The sequence below is a fragment of the Lissotriton vulgaris genome, chromosome 1_1, assembly GCF_964263255.1.
Source record: "Lissotriton vulgaris chromosome 1_1, aLisVul1.2, whole genome shotgun sequence".
In the NCBI taxonomy this organism is placed as follows: domain Eukaryota; kingdom Metazoa; phylum Chordata; class Amphibia; order Caudata; family Salamandridae; genus Lissotriton; species Lissotriton vulgaris.
Window position 1 is genome coordinate 200,886,007 of NC_141685.1, and position 20,362 is coordinate 200,906,368.

At 46.1% G+C, this 20,362-nt stretch overlaps 14 non-coding genes across 14 annotated transcripts; 5 read left to right on the forward strand and 9 right to left on the reverse strand.

Annotated features, from left to right (window-relative positions):
- Nucleotides 1–90: 90 nt before the first annotated feature.
- Nucleotides 91–161, forward strand: TRNAG-GCC (transfer RNA glycine (anticodon GCC)). Its single transcript has one exon. It is a non-coding gene; the product is annotated as a tRNA-Gly (tRNA).
- Nucleotides 162–232: 71 nt separating this feature from the next.
- Nucleotides 233–304, reverse strand: TRNAW-CCA (transfer RNA tryptophan (anticodon CCA)). Its single transcript has one exon. It is a non-coding gene; the product is annotated as a tRNA-Trp (tRNA).
- A 236-nt stretch (nucleotides 305–540) lies between these two features.
- TRNAN-GUU (transfer RNA asparagine (anticodon GUU)) lies at nucleotides 541–614 on the reverse strand. The gene has a single exon. It is a non-coding gene; the product is annotated as a tRNA-Asn (tRNA).
- Nucleotides 615–1,775: 1,161 nt separating this feature from the next.
- Nucleotides 1,776–1,846, forward strand: TRNAG-GCC (transfer RNA glycine (anticodon GCC)). The gene has a single exon. It is a non-coding gene; the product is annotated as a tRNA-Gly (tRNA).
- A 71-nt stretch (nucleotides 1,847–1,917) lies between these two features.
- Nucleotides 1,918–1,989, reverse strand: TRNAW-CCA (transfer RNA tryptophan (anticodon CCA)). Its single transcript has one exon. It is a non-coding gene; the product is annotated as a tRNA-Trp (tRNA).
- Nucleotides 1,990–2,225: 236 nt separating this feature from the next.
- TRNAN-GUU (transfer RNA asparagine (anticodon GUU)) lies at nucleotides 2,226–2,299 on the reverse strand. Its single transcript has one exon. It is a non-coding gene; the product is annotated as a tRNA-Asn (tRNA).
- A 1,161-nt stretch (nucleotides 2,300–3,460) lies between these two features.
- TRNAG-GCC (transfer RNA glycine (anticodon GCC)) lies at nucleotides 3,461–3,531 on the forward strand. Its single transcript has one exon. It is a non-coding gene; the product is annotated as a tRNA-Gly (tRNA).
- A 71-nt stretch (nucleotides 3,532–3,602) lies between these two features.
- On the reverse strand, nucleotides 3,603–3,674 carry TRNAW-CCA (transfer RNA tryptophan (anticodon CCA)). Its single transcript has one exon. It is a non-coding gene; the product is annotated as a tRNA-Trp (tRNA).
- Nucleotides 3,675–3,910: 236 nt separating this feature from the next.
- TRNAN-GUU (transfer RNA asparagine (anticodon GUU)) lies at nucleotides 3,911–3,984 on the reverse strand. The gene has a single exon. It is a non-coding gene; the product is annotated as a tRNA-Asn (tRNA).
- A 1,145-nt stretch (nucleotides 3,985–5,129) lies between these two features.
- On the forward strand, nucleotides 5,130–5,200 carry TRNAG-GCC (transfer RNA glycine (anticodon GCC)). The gene has a single exon. It is a non-coding gene; the product is annotated as a tRNA-Gly (tRNA).
- Nucleotides 5,201–5,271: 71 nt separating this feature from the next.
- On the reverse strand, nucleotides 5,272–5,343 carry TRNAW-CCA (transfer RNA tryptophan (anticodon CCA)). The gene has a single exon. It is a non-coding gene; the product is annotated as a tRNA-Trp (tRNA).
- A 236-nt stretch (nucleotides 5,344–5,579) lies between these two features.
- TRNAN-GUU (transfer RNA asparagine (anticodon GUU)) lies at nucleotides 5,580–5,653 on the reverse strand. Its single transcript has one exon. It is a non-coding gene; the product is annotated as a tRNA-Asn (tRNA).
- Nucleotides 5,654–6,814: 1,161 nt separating this feature from the next.
- TRNAG-GCC (transfer RNA glycine (anticodon GCC)) lies at nucleotides 6,815–6,885 on the forward strand. Its single transcript has one exon. It is a non-coding gene; the product is annotated as a tRNA-Gly (tRNA).
- Nucleotides 6,886–6,956: 71 nt separating this feature from the next.
- Nucleotides 6,957–7,028, reverse strand: TRNAW-CCA (transfer RNA tryptophan (anticodon CCA)). The gene has a single exon. It is a non-coding gene; the product is annotated as a tRNA-Trp (tRNA).
- Between the last annotated feature and the right edge of the window lie 13,334 nt (nucleotides 7,029–20,362).

Consider the following 20,362-nt stretch of genomic DNA (forward strand, 5'->3'; position numbering starts at 1 on the left):
GCGCACCCTTTGTTCATATGTGTACAATTTAAGTGTGTGAACCTGACCACTGTCTTGGACAGAGCTCTGCCTGTGAACACACCATGTGAAGCATTGGTGGTTCAGTGGTAGAATTCTTGCCTGCCACGCGGGAGGCCCGGGTTCGATTCCCGGCCAATGCAAGGTTGCTTTCTTTTGACTTTGTTTTCGAAATGATATATATGAACTCAGTGGGGAATAAAATGGTAAGCAATGACCCCGACGTGATTTAAACACGCAACCTTCTGATCTGGAGTCAGACGCGCTACCGTTGCGCCACGAGGTCCTTACACTTGCAGCCTTCGATGCCAGATGAACAAATGCTGTGGGCCTTTTGACTTATTTTCCTCTGATTATATGCCTACGGTTGTATTACAGGGCTTGGCCTTTTGTTTTCTATCCTGATTATGGAAATTGACGGCAGGTGCAGTGAGAACGCTGAGGATTGAACTATTCAGGGAAAGGATCGCAGGCAGGAAAGAGCAAAGGTACGTATCTGTGTTTCATGCAGACAAAAGGATACGTCCCTGGGTGGGCTTGAACCACCAACCTTTCGGATAACAGCCGAACACGCTAACCGATTGCGCCACAGAGACTATTCACTGTATACATTTCCTGAGACTCAATATATGTCTTGACATGTGTGCGCCTGCCTGGAGCTTGTATTATATAAGGCGTCTTTATGCCATGCAGCATTTGTCATTTGCTTAGTGTCTTGTTACTGTTGTAATTTATGATGTGTAGACTACTGTCTAATGGTGTTAGAGCCAGTATTACTACCAGTCACAGTGCATGAGATTCATACATGACTTTTCGCTTTGCCTGCTTAGCGTAGCTCCCTGCTCCTCTGTTTGCGTGCTACCAGCCCGTGAGGCGTGTGTCTTGCCCATCCCATCTTCACTGTGTTATGTTGGACTTGTCTTCTCTGTGAGCAGAGTCTCCTTCCCAGAGCAGGTGCTTTCTCTAAACTCTTGGCTTGTAAGACTGCTGGGAAAGGCCCTCCCTAGCCCCTCAGTCAGATAGATACATTTACCTGCAGAGCTCAGCTTGGGAGAAAGAGATTAGGCAGAGAGCACATAGGAGAAGGCCCACAGAGCACACTTTATTTTACATAAAAGCTCGGGCTTGTGGGAGGACAGGGACATGAGGGTTCTCATGGAAAGAAATCCCAGGAGTATTGATGGCTAGGCCCTGAAACACAACAATCCCGGAATGGTCAGGCACAAGATGCCTCTGCAATAGGCCTGACCCTAGGCTTCCGGAGTTCTTGATCTCCAGAGGCTCCAGTGATCTAAGCCCGACCAGGGCTGTGCCCGACCAGGGCGCGTTGGGAGAGCGTTAGGGACACGTAAAGGGGCGCAGGGCGCAGAACTCTGCCCGTTTCACCCCAGCATTTTGGGGAGGACACAGAATCTGGCAAAGCCAGTGGGAAGGATTTTCCAGGAGGAGAGTTCAGTGACATGATCTGAAACACAATAGTGCTGGTGATCTGGCGGGTGCATTCTGTGAGCCACTTCTGTCAGGAGCAGCCTGCCATCATGCCCTGATAACCACAACTCTAGTACCAAGCCAGTGACCTCAGCAAATGCAAAGACATTATTACTTATAGTCTCCTGCATCTGATTCTTGCCATCATCATGTGAAACGTTGGCGTTATCATGTCTGCTGCGCACCCTTTGTTCATATGTGTACAATTTAAGTGTGTGAACCTGACCACTGTCTTGGACAGAGCTCTGCCTGTGAACACACCATGTGAAGCATTGGTCGTTCAGTGGTAGAATTCTCGCCTGCCACGCGGGAGGCCCGGGTTCGATTCCCGGGCAATGCAAGGTTGCTTTCTTTTGACTTTGTTTTCGAAATGATATATATGAACTCAGTGGGGAATAAAATGGTAAGCAGTGACCCCGACGTGATTTGAACACGCAACCTTCTGATCTGGAGTCAGACGCGCTACCGTTGCGCCACGAGGTCCTTACACTTGCAGCCTTCGATGCCAGATGAACAAATGCTGTGGGCCTTTTGACTTATTTTCCTCTGCTTATATGCCTACGGTTGTATTACAGGGCTTGGCCTTTTGTTTTCTATCCTAATTATTGAAATTGACTGCAGGTGCAGTGAGAACGCTGAGGATTGAACTATTCAGGGAAAGGATCGCACGCAGGAAAGAGCAAAGGTACGTATCTGTGTTTCATGCAGACAAAAGGAAACGTCCCTGGGTGGGCTTGAACCACCAACCTTTCGGTTAACAGCCGAACGCGCTAACCGATATCGCCACAGAGACTATTGACTGTATACCTTTCCTGAGACTCAATATGTGTCTTGACATGTGTGCGCCTGCCTGGAGCTTGTATTATATAAGGCGTCTTTATGCCATACAGCATTTGTCATTTGCTTAGTGTCTTGTTACTGTTGTAATTTATGATGTGTAAACTACTGTCTAATGGTGTTAGAGCCAGTATTACTACCGGTCACAGTGCATGAGACTCATACATGACTTTTCTCTTTGCCTGCTTAGCGTTGCTCCCTGCTCCTCTGTTTGCGTGCTACCAGCCCGTGAGGCGTGTGTGTTGCCCATCCCATCTTCACTGTGTTATGTTGGACTTGTCTTCTCTGTGAGCAGAGTCTCCTTCCCAGAGCAGGTGCTTTCTCTGAACTCTTGGCTTGTAAGACTGCTGGGAAAGGCCCTCCCTAGCCCCTCAGTCAGATAGATACATTTACCTGCAGAGCTCAGCTTGGGAGAAAGAGATTAGGCAGAGAGCACATAGGGGAAGACCCACAGAGCACACTTTATTTTACATAAAAGCTCGGGCTTGTGGGAGGACAGGGACATGAGGGTTCTCATGGAAAGAAATCCCAGGAGTATTGATGGCTAGGCCCTGAAACACAACAATCCCGGAATGGCCAGGCACAAGATGCCTCTGCAATAGGCCTGACCCTAGGCTTCCGGAGTTCTTGATCTCCAGAGGCTCCAGTGATCTAAGCCCGACCAGGGCTGTGCCCGACCAGGGTGCGTTGGGAGAGCGTTAGGGACACGTAAAGGGGCGCAGGGTGCAGAACTCTGTCCGTATCACCCCAGCATTTTGGGGAGGACACAGAATCTGGCAAAGCCAGTGGGAAGGATTTTCCAGGAGGAGAGTTCAGTGACATGATCTGAAACACAATAGTGCTGGTGATCTGGCGGGTGCATTCTGTGAGCCACTTCTGTCAGGAGCAGCCTGCCATCATGCCCTGATAACCACAACTCTAGTACCAAGCCAGTGACCTCAGCAAATGCAAAGACATTATTACTTATAGTCTCCTGCATCTGATTCTTGCCATCATCATGTGAAACATTGGCGTTATCATGTCTGCTGCGCACACTTTGTTCATATGTGTACAATTTAAGTGTGTGAACCTGACCACTATCTTGGACAGAGCTCTGCCTGTGAACACACCATGTGAAGCATTGGTGGTTCAGTGGTAGAATTCTCGCCTGCCACGCGGGAGGCCCGGGCTCGATTCCCGGCCAATGCAAGGTTGCTTTCTTTTGACTTTGTTTTCGAAATGATATATATGAACTCAGTGGGGAATAAAATGGTAAGCAGTGACCCCGACGTGATTTAAACACGCAACCTTCTGATCTGGAGTCAGACGCGCTACCGTTGCGCCACGAGGTCCTTACACTTGCAGCCTTCGATGCCAGATGAACAAATGCTGTGGGCCTTTTGACTTATTTTCCTCTGCTTATATGCCTACGGTTGTATTACAGGGCTTGGCCTTTTGTTTTCTATCCTGATTATGGAAATTGACGGCAGGTGCAGTGAGAACGCTGAGGATTGAACTATTCAGGGAAAGGATCGCACGCAGGAAAGAGCAAAGGTACGTATCTGTGTTTCATGCAGACAAAAGGATACGTCCCTGGGTGGGCTTGAACCACCAACCTTTCGGATAACAGCCGAACACGCTAACCGATTGCGCCACAGAGACTATTCACTGTATACATTTCCTGAGACTCAATATATGTCTTGACATGTGTGCGCCTGCCTGGAGCTTGTATTATATAAGGCGTCTTTATGCCATACAGCATTTGTCATTTGCTTAGTGTCTTGTTACTGTTGTAATTTATGATGTGTAAACTACTGTCTAATGGTGTTAGAGCCAGTATTACTACCGGTCACAGTGCATGAGACTCATACATGACTTTTCTCTTTGCCTGCTTAGCGTAGCTCCCTGCTCCTCTGTTTGCGTGCTACCAGCCCGTGAGGCGTGTGTCTTGCCCATCCCATCTTCACTGTGTTATGTTGGACTTGTCTTCTCTGTGAGCAGAGTCTCCTTCCCAGAGCAGGTGCTTTCTCTGAACTCTTGGCTTGTAAGACTGCTGGGAAAGGCCCTCCCTAGCCCCTCAGTCAGATAGATACATTTACCTGCAGAGCTCAGCTTGGGAGAAAGAGATTAGGCAGAGAGCACATAGGGGAAGGCCCACAGAGCACACTTTATTTTACATAAAAGCTCGGGCTTGTGGGAGGACAGGGACATGAGGGTTCTCATGGAAAGAAATCCCAGGAGTATTGATGGCTAGGCCCTGAAACACAACAATCCCGGAATGGCCAGGCACAAGATGCCTCTGCAATAGGCCTGACCCTAGGCTTCCGGAGTTCTTGATCTCCAGAGGCTCCAGTGATCTAAGCCCGACCAGGGCGCGTTGGGAGAGCGTTAGGGACAGGTAAAGGGGCGCAGGGCGCAGAACTCTGCCCGTTTCACCCCAGCATTTTGGGGAGGACACAGAATCTGGCAAAGCCAGTGGGAAGGATTTTCCAGGAGGAGAGTTCAGTGACATGATCTGAAACACAATAGTGCTGGTGATCTGGCGGGTGCATTCTGTGAGCCACTTCTGTCAGGAGCAGCCTGCCATCATGCCCTGATAACCACAACTCTAGTACCAAGCCAGTGACCTCAGCAAATGCAAAGACATTATTACTTATAGTCTCCTGCATCTGATTCTTGCCATCATCATGTGAAACGTTGGCGTTATCATGTCTGCTGCGCACCCTTTGTTCATATGTGTACAATTTAAGTGTGTGAACCTGACCACTGTCTTGGACAGAGCTCTGCCTGTGAACACACCATGTGAAGCATTGGTGGTTCAGTGGTAGAATTCTCGCCTGCCACGCGGGAGGCCCGGGTTCGATTCCCGGGCAATGCAAGGTTGCTTTCTTTTGACTTTGTTTTCGAAATGATATATATGAACTCAGTGGGGAATAAAATGGTAAGCAGTGACCCCGACGTGATTTGAACACGCAACCTTCTGATCTGGAGTCAGACGCGCTACCGTTGCGCCACGAGGTCCTTACACTTGCAGCCTTCGATGCCAGATGAACAAATGCTGTGGGCCTTTTGACTTATTTTCCTCTGCTTATATGCCTACGGTTGTATTACAGGGCTTGGCCTTTTGTTTTCTATCCTAATTATTGAAATTGACTGCAGGTGCAGTGAGAACGCTGAGGATTGAACTATTCAGGGAAAGGATCGCACGCAGGAAAGAGCAAAGGTACGTATCTGTGTTTCATGCAGACAAAAGGAAACGTCCCTGGGTGGGCTTGAACCACCAACCTTTCGGTTAACAGCCGAACGCGCTAACCGATATCGCCACAGAGACTATTGACTGTATACCTTTCCTGAGACTCAATATGTGTCTTGACATGTGTGCGCCTGCCTGGAGCTTGTATTATATAAGGCGTCTTTATGCCTTACAGCGTTTGTCATTTGCTTAGTGTCTTGTTACTGTTGTAATTTATGATGTGTAAACTACTGTCTAATGGTGTTAGAGCCAGTATTACTACCGGTCACAGTGCATGAGACTCATACATGACTTTTCTCTTTGCCTGCTTAGCGTTGCTCCCTGCTCCTCTGTTTGCGTGCTACCAGCCCGTGAGGCGTGTGTCTTGCCCATCCCATCTTCACTGTGTTATGTTGGACTTGTCTTCTCTGTGAGCAGAGTCTCCTTCCCAGAGCAGGTGCTTTCTCTGAACTCTTGGCTTGTAAGACTGCTGGGAAAGGCCCTCCCTAGCCCCTCAGTCAGATAGATACATTTACCTGCAGAGCTCAGCTTGGGAGAAAGAGATTAGGCAGAGAGCACATAGGGGAAGGCCCACAGAGCACACTTTATTTTACATAAAAGCTCGGGCTTGTGGGAGGACAGGGACATGAGGGTTCTCATGGAAAGAAATCCCAGGAGTATTGATGGCTAGGCCCTGAAACACAACAATCCCGGAATGGTCAGGCACAAGATGCCTCTGCAATAGGCCTGACCCTAGGCTTCCGGAGTTCTTGATCTCCAGAGGCTCCAGTGATCTAAGCCCGACCAGGGCTGTGCCCGACCAGGGCGCGTTGGGAGAGCGTTAGGGACAGGTAAAGGGGCGCAGGGCGCAGAACTCTGCCCGTTTCACCCCAGCATTTTGGGGAGGACACAGAATCTGGCAAAGCCAGTGGGAAGGATTTTCCAGGAGGAGAGTTCAGTGACATGATCTGAAACACAATAGTGCTGGTGATCTGGCGGGTGCATTCTGTGAGCCACTTCTGTCAGGAGCAGCCTGCCATCATGCCCTGATAACCACAACTCTAGTACCAAGCCAGTGACCTCAGCAAATGCAAAGACATTATTACTTATAGTCTCCTGCATCTGATTCTTGCCATCATCATGTGAAACGTTGGCGTTATCATGTCTGCTGCGCACCCTTTGTTCATATGTGTACAATTTAAGTGTGTGAACCTGACCACTGTCTTGGACAGAGCTCTGCCTGTGAACACACCATGTGAAGCATTGGTGGTTCAGTGGTAGAATTCTCGCCTGCCACGCGGGAGGCCCGGGTTCGATTCCCGGGCAATGCAAGGTTGCTTTCTTTTGACTTTGTTTTCGAAATGATATATATGAACTCAGTGGGGAATAAAATGGTAAGCAGTGACCCCGACGTGATTTGAACACGCAACCTTCTGATCTGGAGTCAGACGCGCTACCGTTGCGCCACGAGGTCCTTACACTTGCAGCCTTCGATGCCAGATGAACAAATGCTGTGGGCCTTTTGACTTATTTTCCTCTGCTTATATGCCTACGGTTGTATTACAGGGCTTGGCCTTTTGTTTTCTATCCTAATTATTGAAATTGACTGCAGGTGCAGTGAGAACGCTGAGGATTGAACTATTCAGGGAAAGGATCGCACGCAGGAAAGAGCAAAGGTACGTATCTGTGTTTCATGCAGACAAAAGGAAACGTCCCTGGGTGGGCTTGAACCACCAACCTTTCGGTTAACAGCTGCGGGGAACGGGATTTTGATATCAATTTATGATTATGATAAATTTAATAAAGAATCCCATTCATCTGTTTTGGACCGCTATTATCTGTCATTGAGGAAAGGACCACCCCCGCATTGGTTAGACAAACCCCATTAACTGACGCCACTCTGAAGAACCACTTACAACTGATGAAGTTTCAAGAAGTTTATATAAAGATTAATTTGAATACGATACAATCCACTCAGGATATAATCTCAAAAGAATACAAAATACAAAATCAATTAATATATCAGTCGCTTTAAGCTTCGGTGTGAAGTGGTTCCTTCTGCGTCATCTGCAGTAAGATAAAAACAGTAATCGAATTAAAACTGTCCCTACTCTATGCTATGTGACAACCCTACTTCGCAAGTCTCTCTTCCCTAAAAAGGTGTCAGCAGTTGACTTCCAAAGAAGTTCAAACTCTCTTTAGCCTCTAAAGGAAATCTTAAGTTTCAGAAGCAGTACCCTATCTGCCTACCCATCCGCTCTCTAAGGGTCCTCGGCCTACTGCTCCCTTGCGCTTCTGATGTCTCAGCGCATCTGCTCAAGGCATCTACCCTTCGCCCTTGCTCTGAGCAATTCGTCCCGCTGTTCCTAATCTCCCAATTGCCAAATTGCTACCTCCTCCCCGGGGTGCTGTCCCTAAAATACACAATCACCGTGTGAATGGAACGCCCCTTGACGCCCACCACGGACTTTCCCCGATGATGTCAACTTCCTGCTTCTTCCATTGGTCACTCCTCGCGTCGTCCGTTAAGTTGACCCTTCTCCTTTGGATGTCATCTTCATCATTTCATCGTCGACATTTATCGATTCTTTCAGATCATGTAACATGTGAATTTTGGACAAGGCCTTAACTTTATGTCTCTTAACTTGACCCTGCTAGGTCCTGTGAATGGTCTTGTCCAAACATAGTCCACCTAAAAGTGTCTCTACTCACGTTCGAGCAATAAGCTCCGTCCGGCATTGTCACCTTAAATCTAACAAGTGCTAGACTTCTCGGCTCTCATGTCCACATCAAGCTATTTACGACCTTCACAAGACCACTAAATTACATTTCATGCGACTCTGCTCCTTCGAACTCTTGACCAGTTAGGTTGCGTACACAAATGACCTAACTCTTCTAGCATTCCTACAAAAGCCCTCTACACAGTATAACCTTTGGCATACATTTATATATTCGTACTTTAGCAAAAGCCTTAGTTATACTTAAACATTTTACATCAAATATGTGAAATACATTGAATACAACTACATAGAATATAAACTATACATTTTCCTTGGTTACATCTTTATGTGAATTCTCTTATACATTTATCCACGTTTCTCCACGTTTACGCCTTTCCATGTTACATTTCTCTCGCCGCTTTTCCCAATGCAAAGTTACACATTTAAAGTTGCACACGTACACGAATTCTACTGTGCACGTTCTATATTTCATGGGCATTTATACACATTTCTATACATTTACCCTTCATGTATGCGGGTCTTCTAACTCTAATGCATTTTAACGTGTGAATACATTTACATTTCCTATATCATGTTATCACATCCATTGGCCTTTATGCTATAGTCGCCAACTTTACATTACGATACACGTTTCATTCCTACGTTTATAACATACACGTCTAGATATGGTTACTATATACTTCCTATTCAAATTGCGCTCTCTCAGTTCCCCCCTTTGATGACTTTTAGGAGTCATCACTAAAAGCAATTTGAATACATCACTTATACTGAACTAGTTACATCTGTTCCTCTTTTTATCGATTCAAGCGTTCTCAAACTTTTATACTGTTGATCTTGTAGAACAGCTAGTCTCCTTTCTTGTTCTCTCATCGATCTTTGTAACTGGTTCGACCTATACCATTTATACAATTTTACTAATCCTAATAATGTAATTATACAAATTAATACTATTAGTACAGGCTTTAATATGTACCAAACTATACCTTTGCCTATATTAGCAAACCAACTTCCAACCTTTCCCACTCCATTTCCTACTTTTTCCCAAACATTTACTTTTGATAAATCTTCAATTTCTTGATGAATCTGTGTAATGTTCTGTATGACTTTCTCAAGTGGTTTTGAATTATCAGGAATATAAGTACAACATTCCTGAACTTTTAAAGCTTTACAAACTCCGCCTTCTTTTGCTAATATTACATCTAAAGCAAGCCTGTTCTGTAAAACCATTGCTCTAATCGACTGCATCTCACCCTCTACTAACATTAATGATCTTGCAGTGCTGGCAGACAATCTATCCACGACTGTCGCTAACCTTCTAATCTTAACATCGTTAAGAATCAAACCTAACAATGGAAACATCGCTCCAAATACATCTCCTACTACTTCTGCATCTCCTACTTCTCTTTTCGTTCTCCTCGAAGCCTTTCCTTCTATTATCGCCAAATCCTTTGCATGATATATTTTGGGGAAGACAATTGCCAAGTAACACGAACCATACCAATTATCTGGAAGTTTTACATAGGCATTTCTCCCACATACAAAATACACATTCGGAATAGCTTGCATCCCTTTCATAAAATCCTTTGTGTAGTACTCCAGTCTAAAAGAGTGCTCACAACTAACTTCACCTACAAATTCGCTCTCGTAATACGTTTTGCTTCGAGTTAAACATAACTTTCCTTTCTGCGTTCTATCCAATGCAATTGGACCATTGCTACCTTTCTTTTTGTGTGTCTTCTCTTCTTCGGTCCAATCTGTTTTCCATTGCCCTGACATTTTTAGAATCTTCTGCCGTCTGCATCGATCATCTACTTGTGCTATAAACCTTTTCTCTACTTCTGATACTTTGCAAGTCAGATTATTTCTACGTGCATATGATGTATCTAATGTGTCCCAAGGAAGAAAGAATTTAGCCAGTCTATCTTCCTTTTTGTAGTAGTCCCACTTATTCATTTGCTTATAATTCGGAACTTCAGGCAGTACCGAATCATAATTTGAAAAGTAGTACTCAAATCCTTCTCTACCATAAAATATACTGAGCAATAAACTACATGTTATCCCATAAGTTAATGGGAGATGGTGATACCTAATGCCTTCATCTACAGAAGCCGGCAATTGCATACAAACGTAGCAATTTTTGGCCTCCATGGCATCGATATATTCATACAATAATTTGGCATATGCATTTGACCTAAAGTTTCCCTGTGACTCGTCTATGTGCAATCTACGAGTTTCCTCTGCAAGTAACGCCTTTTCACGTATAACATTGCTCTCCTCCTTCTTTCCCACAAGAGCAGGTTTCAAAGTCGTTACTGTTTTCACTTTTGCTATACTTTTATCGTTTTCATGGCCTGTCATGTAAGATATCGTTACTACTATGATTATGAGAAATATCACTATTGCTATAAGTGTACCTACTATACATCTGGCTTTTCTGTTTGGGTTGCCGTTCTCCATGTTATCAAAACAGCGTACCTCGTTCTCTAGCGAAAGTGCTCTTTTCAGTCTTTGGTTGCTTGTTTGCTTTCACAGTCCTTTAAAATGCTTTTCAACAGGTATCTTTTCACCACAATGTCTTTTTCTCTTCTTAGCAGCAGACAACCCTAGCCCTTCTCCGTCCTCTAAATGTAATCCCTAATTTTATTCTTCTTTCCACTCGGCGCTAGGTTATCTTCTTCTTTATGACATACGTACAAAAGTCTTTTATGCATCAACAATTATTTTCGGACCTGCAGCTTTCACAACAATTATTAATAGTTCAAATCGAATAACTTTTTCTTCTTCTTCTGTCATTTGCTGACCAACTGTTGGAAATTGTAGTCTTTTCAGCACTAGATCTTGAATTTTACTCAAACGTGGGGGTCGGGGAAGTGTGAAAGTCAGTAACCCCTCAGTTTCAAGCCCAGGCGCCACCATCCATATCTCCACTGTCACGACTGGATCGAGAGTGGTTACTTTCACACTCTTCACTCTCCCAGATTTCTGTCCCCAATACATCTGCTAGATAAGTCCACTCTGGGGTGGCGTACCTTCTGCAGGGCACACGTACCCTTCTCGATCTTCGTGGACTCTCAGTTCCTGAATCTGTCGTCTCGTCCTCCTGATCCGATTCTTCAGCGATCGGGGCAAGAGTTCTTTCCTTTTTCCTTTCCGAACTTGGCCTTTTCCTTCTCTCCGGCCAACTAGCTTCTTTGCTTTCCGTCTTTCCGCTCCTTGTTCCAGGACCTGTCTCTTCGTCACTCTCAGTCTGCTCGATATCTGTGTCGGATTCCCAATTACTTCCTTCTCCTGAGGCAACTTCGGTCCCACTCGTGTCCTGACCTTCGTCGCCCTGTTCCAACACAGTTTCAGCTTCTTTTATCACCTCCACAGCTTGGCTTTCCCCCTCTATGGCTTCTCCGCTTCCCGCCGGATTCTCATCCGAGAGGGGAGCTGTGTCTTCTGGAGGTGTTGGCACTCTTCGGGTGTGTGAGGCATGTATCCAGTTTGGCAGCCCTCCACACTTCACTGCGGTATTCGTTACAAGTATGACTTGAAACGGTCCTCGCCAACGCACGTCTAAGCAGTTCTTCCTGACATGTTTCTTCACCAGGACCCAGTCTCCTGGACTCAGGTCATGGCACAAGTCGTGTACTGATGGAACCTCTGCAGCCTGGACCTGGAGGGACACAGAATTAACGGCATCAGATAGTCCCTTGCAGTAGTCCAAGATCAAATCGTCTGTGATGTTCACTAGCGCTGCAGTCGGAACCGATGGCAATCTCATAGCTCTCCCCATTAGCACTTCATGTGGAGAGAGGCCTGTTCTCCTATCTGGTGTGCTACGTATACTCATGAGAACTACTGGAAGTGCGTCTGGCCAACTCAGGGATGTCGATGAACAAACTTTAGCCAGTCTGGACTTGATAGTACTGTTAATTTGCTCTACGATCCCTGAAGCTTCTGGTCGATAGCTGCAGTGTAACTTTTGATCAATATTTAAAGCTGAACACAGCATCTTCACCACTTCGCTATTGAAATGAGTTCCTCTGTCCGATTCCAAAGAGGATGGCACCCCAAACCTCGGTATCAACTCTCTAAGTAACAATTTTGCCACTGTAAGTGTATCGCACCTACGTGTAGGGTAAGCCTCAACCCATCTAGAAAATATACAGACAATCACTAGCACGTATCTGAGTCTGTTGCATGGAGGCATTTCTATGAAGTCAATCTGCATCCTATTGAAAGGCCCCCCAGACCTTCCTATGTGACTCAAGGTAACTGGTGTTCTCTTACCCACATTTAGTTGCTGACAGATTGTACATCGCTGACACACTGCTTCTGCCGCTACTCTAAATTTAGGGTTAAACCACGTTTGTCTGAATACTCTCACCATAGCATCTCTTCCTATGTGTGCTGATCCATGCAATTTCCTTGCCATGGGACTAATGAGTTCATTTGGTAATACTGCCCTTCCGTCGGCAGACACCCAAAAATTCATTTCACTTTTCTCGCACCCAGCTGTTTCCCAGCCCTTTTTCTCCTCATCTGGTGCGTTTTCCTGTACTGCTCTCAATTCATCCCACGTATCTACAGTGTCTAACAACATGGTCAATTCAGTCATTTCCTGGATTCCCCCCACCTTTACATCAGTGTGAGAATATCCCTGCTCTGCGCAATAACGCGCTACCTCATCGGCATATTTATTTCCTAGTGATACAAAATCCGTATTCTTTGTATGAGCTGCACATTTGACCACAGCTATGGCCAAAGGTTTTTGCAAAGCCTCTAACAGTAGTTTCACGAATTCTCCATTCCTAATAGGAGAACCCGAGGAAGTCATGTAACCTCTTTGAGACCACAACTGCCCGTAATCATGAACTACGCCAAATCCATACTGACTATCGGTGTATATGGTGACTCGAAGTCTTTCGCCTGCTAAGCAAGCACGAGTCAAAGCCACAATTTCAGCTACCTGTGCGGAGTGTACTCCTTCCAGGCAAGCGGCTTCTATAGCTCTGGTAATCGTGCATACTGCATAAGCTGCTCTCAGCTGACCGACATCGTTTCTTACGCATGAACCATCAACGAAGAAAATTTCGTCTGGGTCTGTCAATGGCTCATCTACGATATCAGGTCTCGGTTTGGTACATAGTTCAGTCACATCGAGGCAGTCATGTTCTGTACAGTTTTCATCTTCCACTTCATTCGGAAGTGGCATCAAGGTTGCAGGATTCAAGACAGAGCATCTCTTTAGGGTCACATTCTCGGCAGCCAGTATGACCTGCTCGTAGCGTGTGAGCCTGCTATTCGTCAGATGCTGAGTCTTAGTCCTTGTCATTAACAATTCTACAGAATGTGGTACATACACCTCTAACGGATGACCCATAACTACACTTTCAGACCTTTCAATGCTGACACCCGTTGCAGCTACGGATTTAAGACATCCGGGCAACGCTGCGGCTACTGGATCTAATGTAGCCGAAAAGTACGCCACTGGCCTGCGCGCATCTCCATGGACCTGTGCTAATACCGCTAAAGCGCATCCCTCTCTCTCGCAGCAGTAAAGCAAAAAAGGTTTTTTATAATCTGGCATTCCCAACGCCGGGGCGCGACATAAGTCCTCCCTCAGCTGCAAAAACGCCATCAAACAATCTTTGTCCCATGGTACCGGATCACTTACTCCTTTGTGCGTCAGCTGTAATAACGGTTTTGCCTTCAGTGAAAAGTTGGCTATCCACTGTCGACAGTAACCGACCATGCCTAGAAACATCCTGACTTCTCTTTGTGTCGTAGGCGCGTTCATTTTCATAATCGCCTCTATTCTATCTGGAGACACCTTCCGCTTTCCCTTTTCGATCCTATGGCCCAAGTATTGCACCTCAGTCTTACAATATTGCAATTTACTTGGAGACACCTTGTGTCCGTTCTCAGCCAAGTGATTTAACAAGGTGATGGTGTCCTCTCTGCAAGCTTCCTCAGTTTCTGACGCAACAAGGAGGTCGTCTATGTACTGGACTAGAACTGAATTCTTGGGCAGTACTAGACTCTCGAGATTTCGTTTCAATAACTGGTTAAAGATCGATGGGCTTTCTGTATACCCCTGAGGGATACGACACCATGTTAGGACGCGATCTTCCAGCTTGAAAGCGAAAAGATATTGGCTCTCCTCATCTAACGGTATCGAAAAGAAGGCCTGACACAAATCTATCACTGTGAACCATTCAGCTTGGAACGGTATCTGAAACAATATCACTGATGGATTCGGTACCACTGGACAACATGAGACAACAATGTTATTAATCTTTCGGAGATCCTGCACTATTCTGTATTTTCCACTAGGTTTCTGCAAACCCATGATCGGGGAGTTACACGGACTGCCCACGATCTCCTTCAGTATTCCCTGCTTAATCATGGATTCGATCACAGGCTTAATCCCTGCAATCGTCTCTGGCGTTAGCTTATACTGTGGTGTTCTTGGATACTCAGCATGGGGTCTAACCAAGATTTTTACCGGTTCCACTCCTTTGATCAATCCAATTTCTTCCCCGGTAAAATCCCATACCTCAGCTGAGACTTTCTCTCTCAAGTCTTGCGGAAGCTCCTCCACTGTCAAAGTAGGATAAAGTTCCACACATTCCCTTGAGTTCACAACTTTGAAATCTGCGTCCTCATCATTTGTCTGCACTTCTACTCCTTCAGGTGTGCAATGTATCGTGCAATTCAGTTTGCACAGCAAATCTCTCCCTAGCAAACACACAGGACTAGAATCGCAGATCACAAACTGATGTTCGTCACTGTAATTCCCTATTCTCACTGACACTGGTTCGGTCAAGGGATTTGTCATCCTTTTGTTTGCAACTCCTACTACCTGAACCATTTCTCCTGATATTGGCAGACCCGGGACTACTGCAGATCTCAACGTGGATCGAGTGGCCCCTGTATCCACCAAAAAGGTCGTAGGACATCCTGCTATTTCAGCCTCTACGTATGGTCCTCTCTGATCTACTTCCAAGGCGGCCCCTAGAGTACAGTCTTCGTCCCTACTCGCCCGCTGCCCTGTAAGAGGATCAACGTAGTAACATTCCTCTCCTCCTACAAACAATGGCATCTGTCTGTAGGTTTTCCCTCCGTTTGAGATGCGAGGTGGTTGAGGAAACGGGGCTCGAGGAGTCTGAGTCCCCCCTTTGACAAACTTGCCCTTCGGGACTGTGGCTCCCTTAACCACGTTGCTCTGAACCTCTTCCTCCTCCTGCTCTAATTCCCCTGTCTCAACATTGTAGGGACACTCGCGTCGCCAGTGTCCCACCTCATTACACTGATGGCATCTCGTCGTCTTTTTCAATGTCGCAATATCCATTCTCGGTCTCGGTCTTTCTTCCTCGTCTCTGCTCTGATTGTTCTGTTTCTTTGCCTGCGTTCCTGTTCCCTGCTGCCGCGGTTTATCCTTTCCAGCAGCTTGCATTTGCACTAACATTAACTTTTCTTTAAGCTTCTTCGCCTTCGAGTCTATCTCGTCGCTACAATACCTTGCATACCTCAGAATCTCGTCTAAAGGTTTGTTCTGCCAACAGATCAGATGCTGTTGGATCATTAGGCATATTTCTGGTCTTAATCCTAAGACAAACTTTGAAACAAATTGTCCTATATCCTTGGGATCCATCACATCTAACCCGCTGTACTGCTTGAATGCTTTCAGCAATCGCTCGTAAAACTCATGCACTGTCTCTTTCGGCTCTTGGGTAGTTCGATCTATCTTTACCCAGTCTATGTCTTGTACCGGCACTTTCTCTTTTAGCCACGCTATTACCCTCTCGTACTTTTCCATGACTCTATGAGATGGACCATTCGTCCTGGCTTCTCTCGTTGGCTCACAAGTGGGCCAGTCAACACTGAGCTTGCACGCCGTCCACAAATCTCCGGGTACTACGATGTCGAACAGTGTGTTCAAATCGACCCACAGTACCTTTGAGATCTTCACAAATCTTTCTACCTGCTTATACCATTCGACAGGATTATCTCTAAGCTTTGGGAAGGAATTGGTGAATGCCGCCAAATCCCCCCTAGTCCAAGGCACATGGACGTAGCTTCCATTCGCGATTTCCCGCAAAGGGAAGGCTTCCATTCGCATCAAATCTGTGTCCTGGGAGCCCTCAAGTACACTCCGTCTAACAGAGCCCTTTCTGGACCATCTTTCCTCCCATCTATCTAGATCTCTCCATATTCTGATACTTACGATCAGTTCCCTTATGTGTACTTTCAGCGCGATCGTTCTGCGATCATCCAAATCCTGATCTGTGCAAGTCAGCCTGTGGTTACTCTGTAAAGCCTTGGTTCGTGACAGGTCTACCATGTACCTGTTTGCTAAATTAGATAAGTTCTCATGAACTGACCTCGCTCTTCGAGTGATATCTTTGGATAGAAACAATATCTCATCTGGTGTATATGAGTTTAATCTCTCTAGTTGCACTGTACCGTCAATCAATTCATCCAGATCCGCCTTCAAACTCATCACATCAAGCCGTTTCGCTTTTATTTCAGCTTTCAGCATTTCAGCTCTATGTTCTTCTCTCATGTCCCTCTCTCCTCCACTATGCGCCCTACGCCTGAACACAGGCGAGTTATGAGGAGTTTTACTTCCATCTTTTCGTTCCCACCCTTCGAGATCCCAAGCCTTTCCATCTCCACGTGGGGTATGGTGGAATAATGCTCCGTCCCCCAACCCTACGTTCCGATTTCTAAGCTCGGTTTCTCCAGATGTGAGATAGGATCCACCGTTCTGTTCTAACCCATTATAACTTGCCTGCTGTCTGGTGTCGCTTAATAAACGATAGGGTCCGTCACGACCCTCCATGTTTCCGTGATCTCTTTCGCGATCACCGGAAGAATGGCGAGACGTTTCGCGACTCCCTATGTTTTCGTGACTCCGACTACTATCACCGGACGCATGTCGAGACGCTTCGCGACTCTCCATATTTCCGTGACTCCAGTGTCTCGCATTTTCCCCTGGGGCATGGTGTGTGCACCTGAAGGTATTCCGGTACTCCTGTGTCCTATGCTCCCCTTCACTGAAGGTGACACGAGGCACTTCGCCACACCCTGTACTCCTGTCTTCGCACATTAGCCTATTGCTGTTATTGGTAGGACAAGCATCTCTTCTGCTCTCTTGGCTTCCTCCCTCCCACTCGGGGCTGCTTTCGCCAGCTCCACAATGAGAGAGAATCCTGTTATCCAGTTCTCTCCACTCGGATCCTGTTTCTAAACTTTTATTCCGAGCTTCTTCGGCCGCATCCCATTCTCTCAGGTATTCCCTTAATTCCTTATGGGTTTTTGGTTTAGGACCCCTCAAATCCATTGGCCCTCTTCGATCTCCCTGTTCTACCCTGGGACCTGTTGCAGAATCTAATGGGGTACTCCGACTTATTGGTGCTCGTATTTGCCTGTGGGAATTCGTTGTGGCATTCCTATTCTCTTCTTCTGCTCTTTCATTGTCCCATCGTGCCTGTTCCTCCTGCTGGACCCCTTCCGGGTTGTAGATTGACACAATAGGGCCTATGGTAACCGGAACCTGCAAGGCGTCCGGCAATTGATACGACCTAGCGCATTGCGTCTCTGGCACGTTCTGGACCACAAATCTTCCCACTACTCTCTGTTCAGGACTAACTTGGGGTATTTCTACGGTCTTAGTAGCGTCCCACTCTGATACTGGGATCGACTTATACTCTCCCCACCTAGTTCCGTCCACTTGCGGTAATATGGGACTCGCGAGTTCACCGCTATATGGAGGTGGTTTATCTGTTAACAACCTATCTATCAGATCCTCCTCCGTCTCACTTTCCTCATCTACTTGTTCTAGAGGTTTCCTTTCTCCCGTAGCCTCTATCATGGTGAACAGTTTGTCCGCTTCTACCTTCTGCACCCTCCATTTCTTAGCTTCTTCGTCCCATTTAGCATCCTGCACTGCCTTTACTGTTCTTCTCACTCTTTCTTGGCGCCTCTTTACGCCCCTCTCGTGTGCTGTTCTAAACCACACACCAAGAGCTTCAAATTGTGTTGGCCTCGGTAGAGGTCTCATTGAAAGCATCGTCGCCTTCAGTTGGTTCAACACTTCTAATTTAAACGTTCCAAATCTTGGAAACGCTAGTTCTTTTTGCCCTTCAGTTAGCCTATGCCACTCGGAAATCCACAATATGGAATGTAAGCCTACATTTATTGCCATGTGATGTGCTGGTGTGCCTTCTGGTGGAGCTTCTTCTCCGGCATATAAATTCCTCCTTTTCTTTTTAAAGATCTTTCCTAAACCCTTAAAACACTTCATTTTTTGATGATATTTCTTACCTATTTGCGTCTTGATAACAACCGCCAATCCCTGTACGACTCTCGCTAGTCAGCCTATCCCAACACGGTTCTACACTGACGTCACTTGTCTCTTCTAAAGCAGCTTCCCTCGTTTCTCGACTCGTCTCACGATTTCATATGCGTTTTCACTCATACATTGAAAAATGACTACTTCCGTCCAAGCGATCACTTTTCTCTGACTGTACGGCCACAGTCTACTGTAATTGTCACCTCAACTGGCACAGCGTCTTTCCTCTTACGGTCGGACACTTGCCTCAACTGATAGGTTACTTACACGCAGTAAACGTACGACCAGCGTCCGCTACTCATTCACTCACACATACGCTCCCCCTATCATCGGTCTGTCGGGAAATCAATGGTACCTCATGACCCCCTTTCAATGGTAGACAAATTACTCTAGGTGTTCGATACACCCGAACCACTTAAGTCCTCTGGACATAAGATTTCATCCAGTTGCGCGCGCTCACAACTTTCCCTCAATCACACTACAGGCATTCAACTCCGCTTGACATTACAACACAGGAACAACATAAAACACCGCAATCTTACAACGCATGACCCTTATACTCACTCTCGACCGATTCTGCTGCTTTTCTCTCGACGCACCATCAGCACCGTCTTCGGCTGCAATTCTTCTTCTGGTCGACGATGACTAGGGACCTTGGGGTAAACTAACCTGGCCTAGGTCGTCTTCCTCAAGAAGATAACCATCATTACTCTGCTACCAACTGCGGGGAACGGGATTTTGATATCAATTTATGATTATGATAAATTTAATAAAGAATCCCATTCATCTGTTTTGGACCGCTATTATCTGTCATTGAGGAAAGGACCACCCCCGCATTGGTTAGACAAACCCCATTAACTGACGCCACTCTGAAGAACCACTTACAACTGATGAAGTTTCAAGAAGTTTATATAAAGATTAATTTGAATACGATACAATCCACTCAGGATATAATCTCAAAAGAATACAAAATACAAAATCAATTAATATATCAGTCGCTTTAAGCTTCGGTGTGAAGTGGTTCCTTCTGCGTCATCTGCAGTAAGATAAAAACAGTAATCGAATTAAAACTGTCCCTACTCTATGCTATGTGACAACCCTACTTCGCAAGTCTCTCTTCCCTAAAAAGGTGTCAGCAGTTGACTTCCAAAGAAGTTCAAACTCTCTTTAGCCTCTAAAGGAAATCTTAAGTTTCAGAAGCAGTACCCTATCTGCCTACCCATCCGCTCTCTAAGGGTCCTCGGCCTACTGCTCCCTTGCGCTTCTGATGTCTCAGCGCATCTGCTCAAGGCATCTACCCTTCGCCCTTGCTCTGAGCAATTCGTCCCGCTGTTCCTAATCTCCCAATTGCCAAATTGCTACCTCCTCCCCGGGGTGCTGTCCCTAAAATACACAATCACCGTGTGAATGGAACGCCCCTTGACGCCCACCACGGACTTTCCCCGATGATGTCAACTTCCTGCTTCTTCCATTGGTCACTCCTCGCGTCGTCCGTTAAGTTGACCCTTCTCCTTTGGATGTCATCTTCATCATTTCATCGTCGACATTTATCGATTCTTTCAGATCATGTAACATGTGAATTTTGGACAAGGCCTTAACTTTATGTCTCTTAACTTGACCCTGCTAGGTCCTGTGAATGGTCTTGTCCAAACATAGTCCACCTAAAAGTGTCTCTACTCACGTTCGAGCAATAAGCTCCGTCCGGCATTGTCACCTTAAATC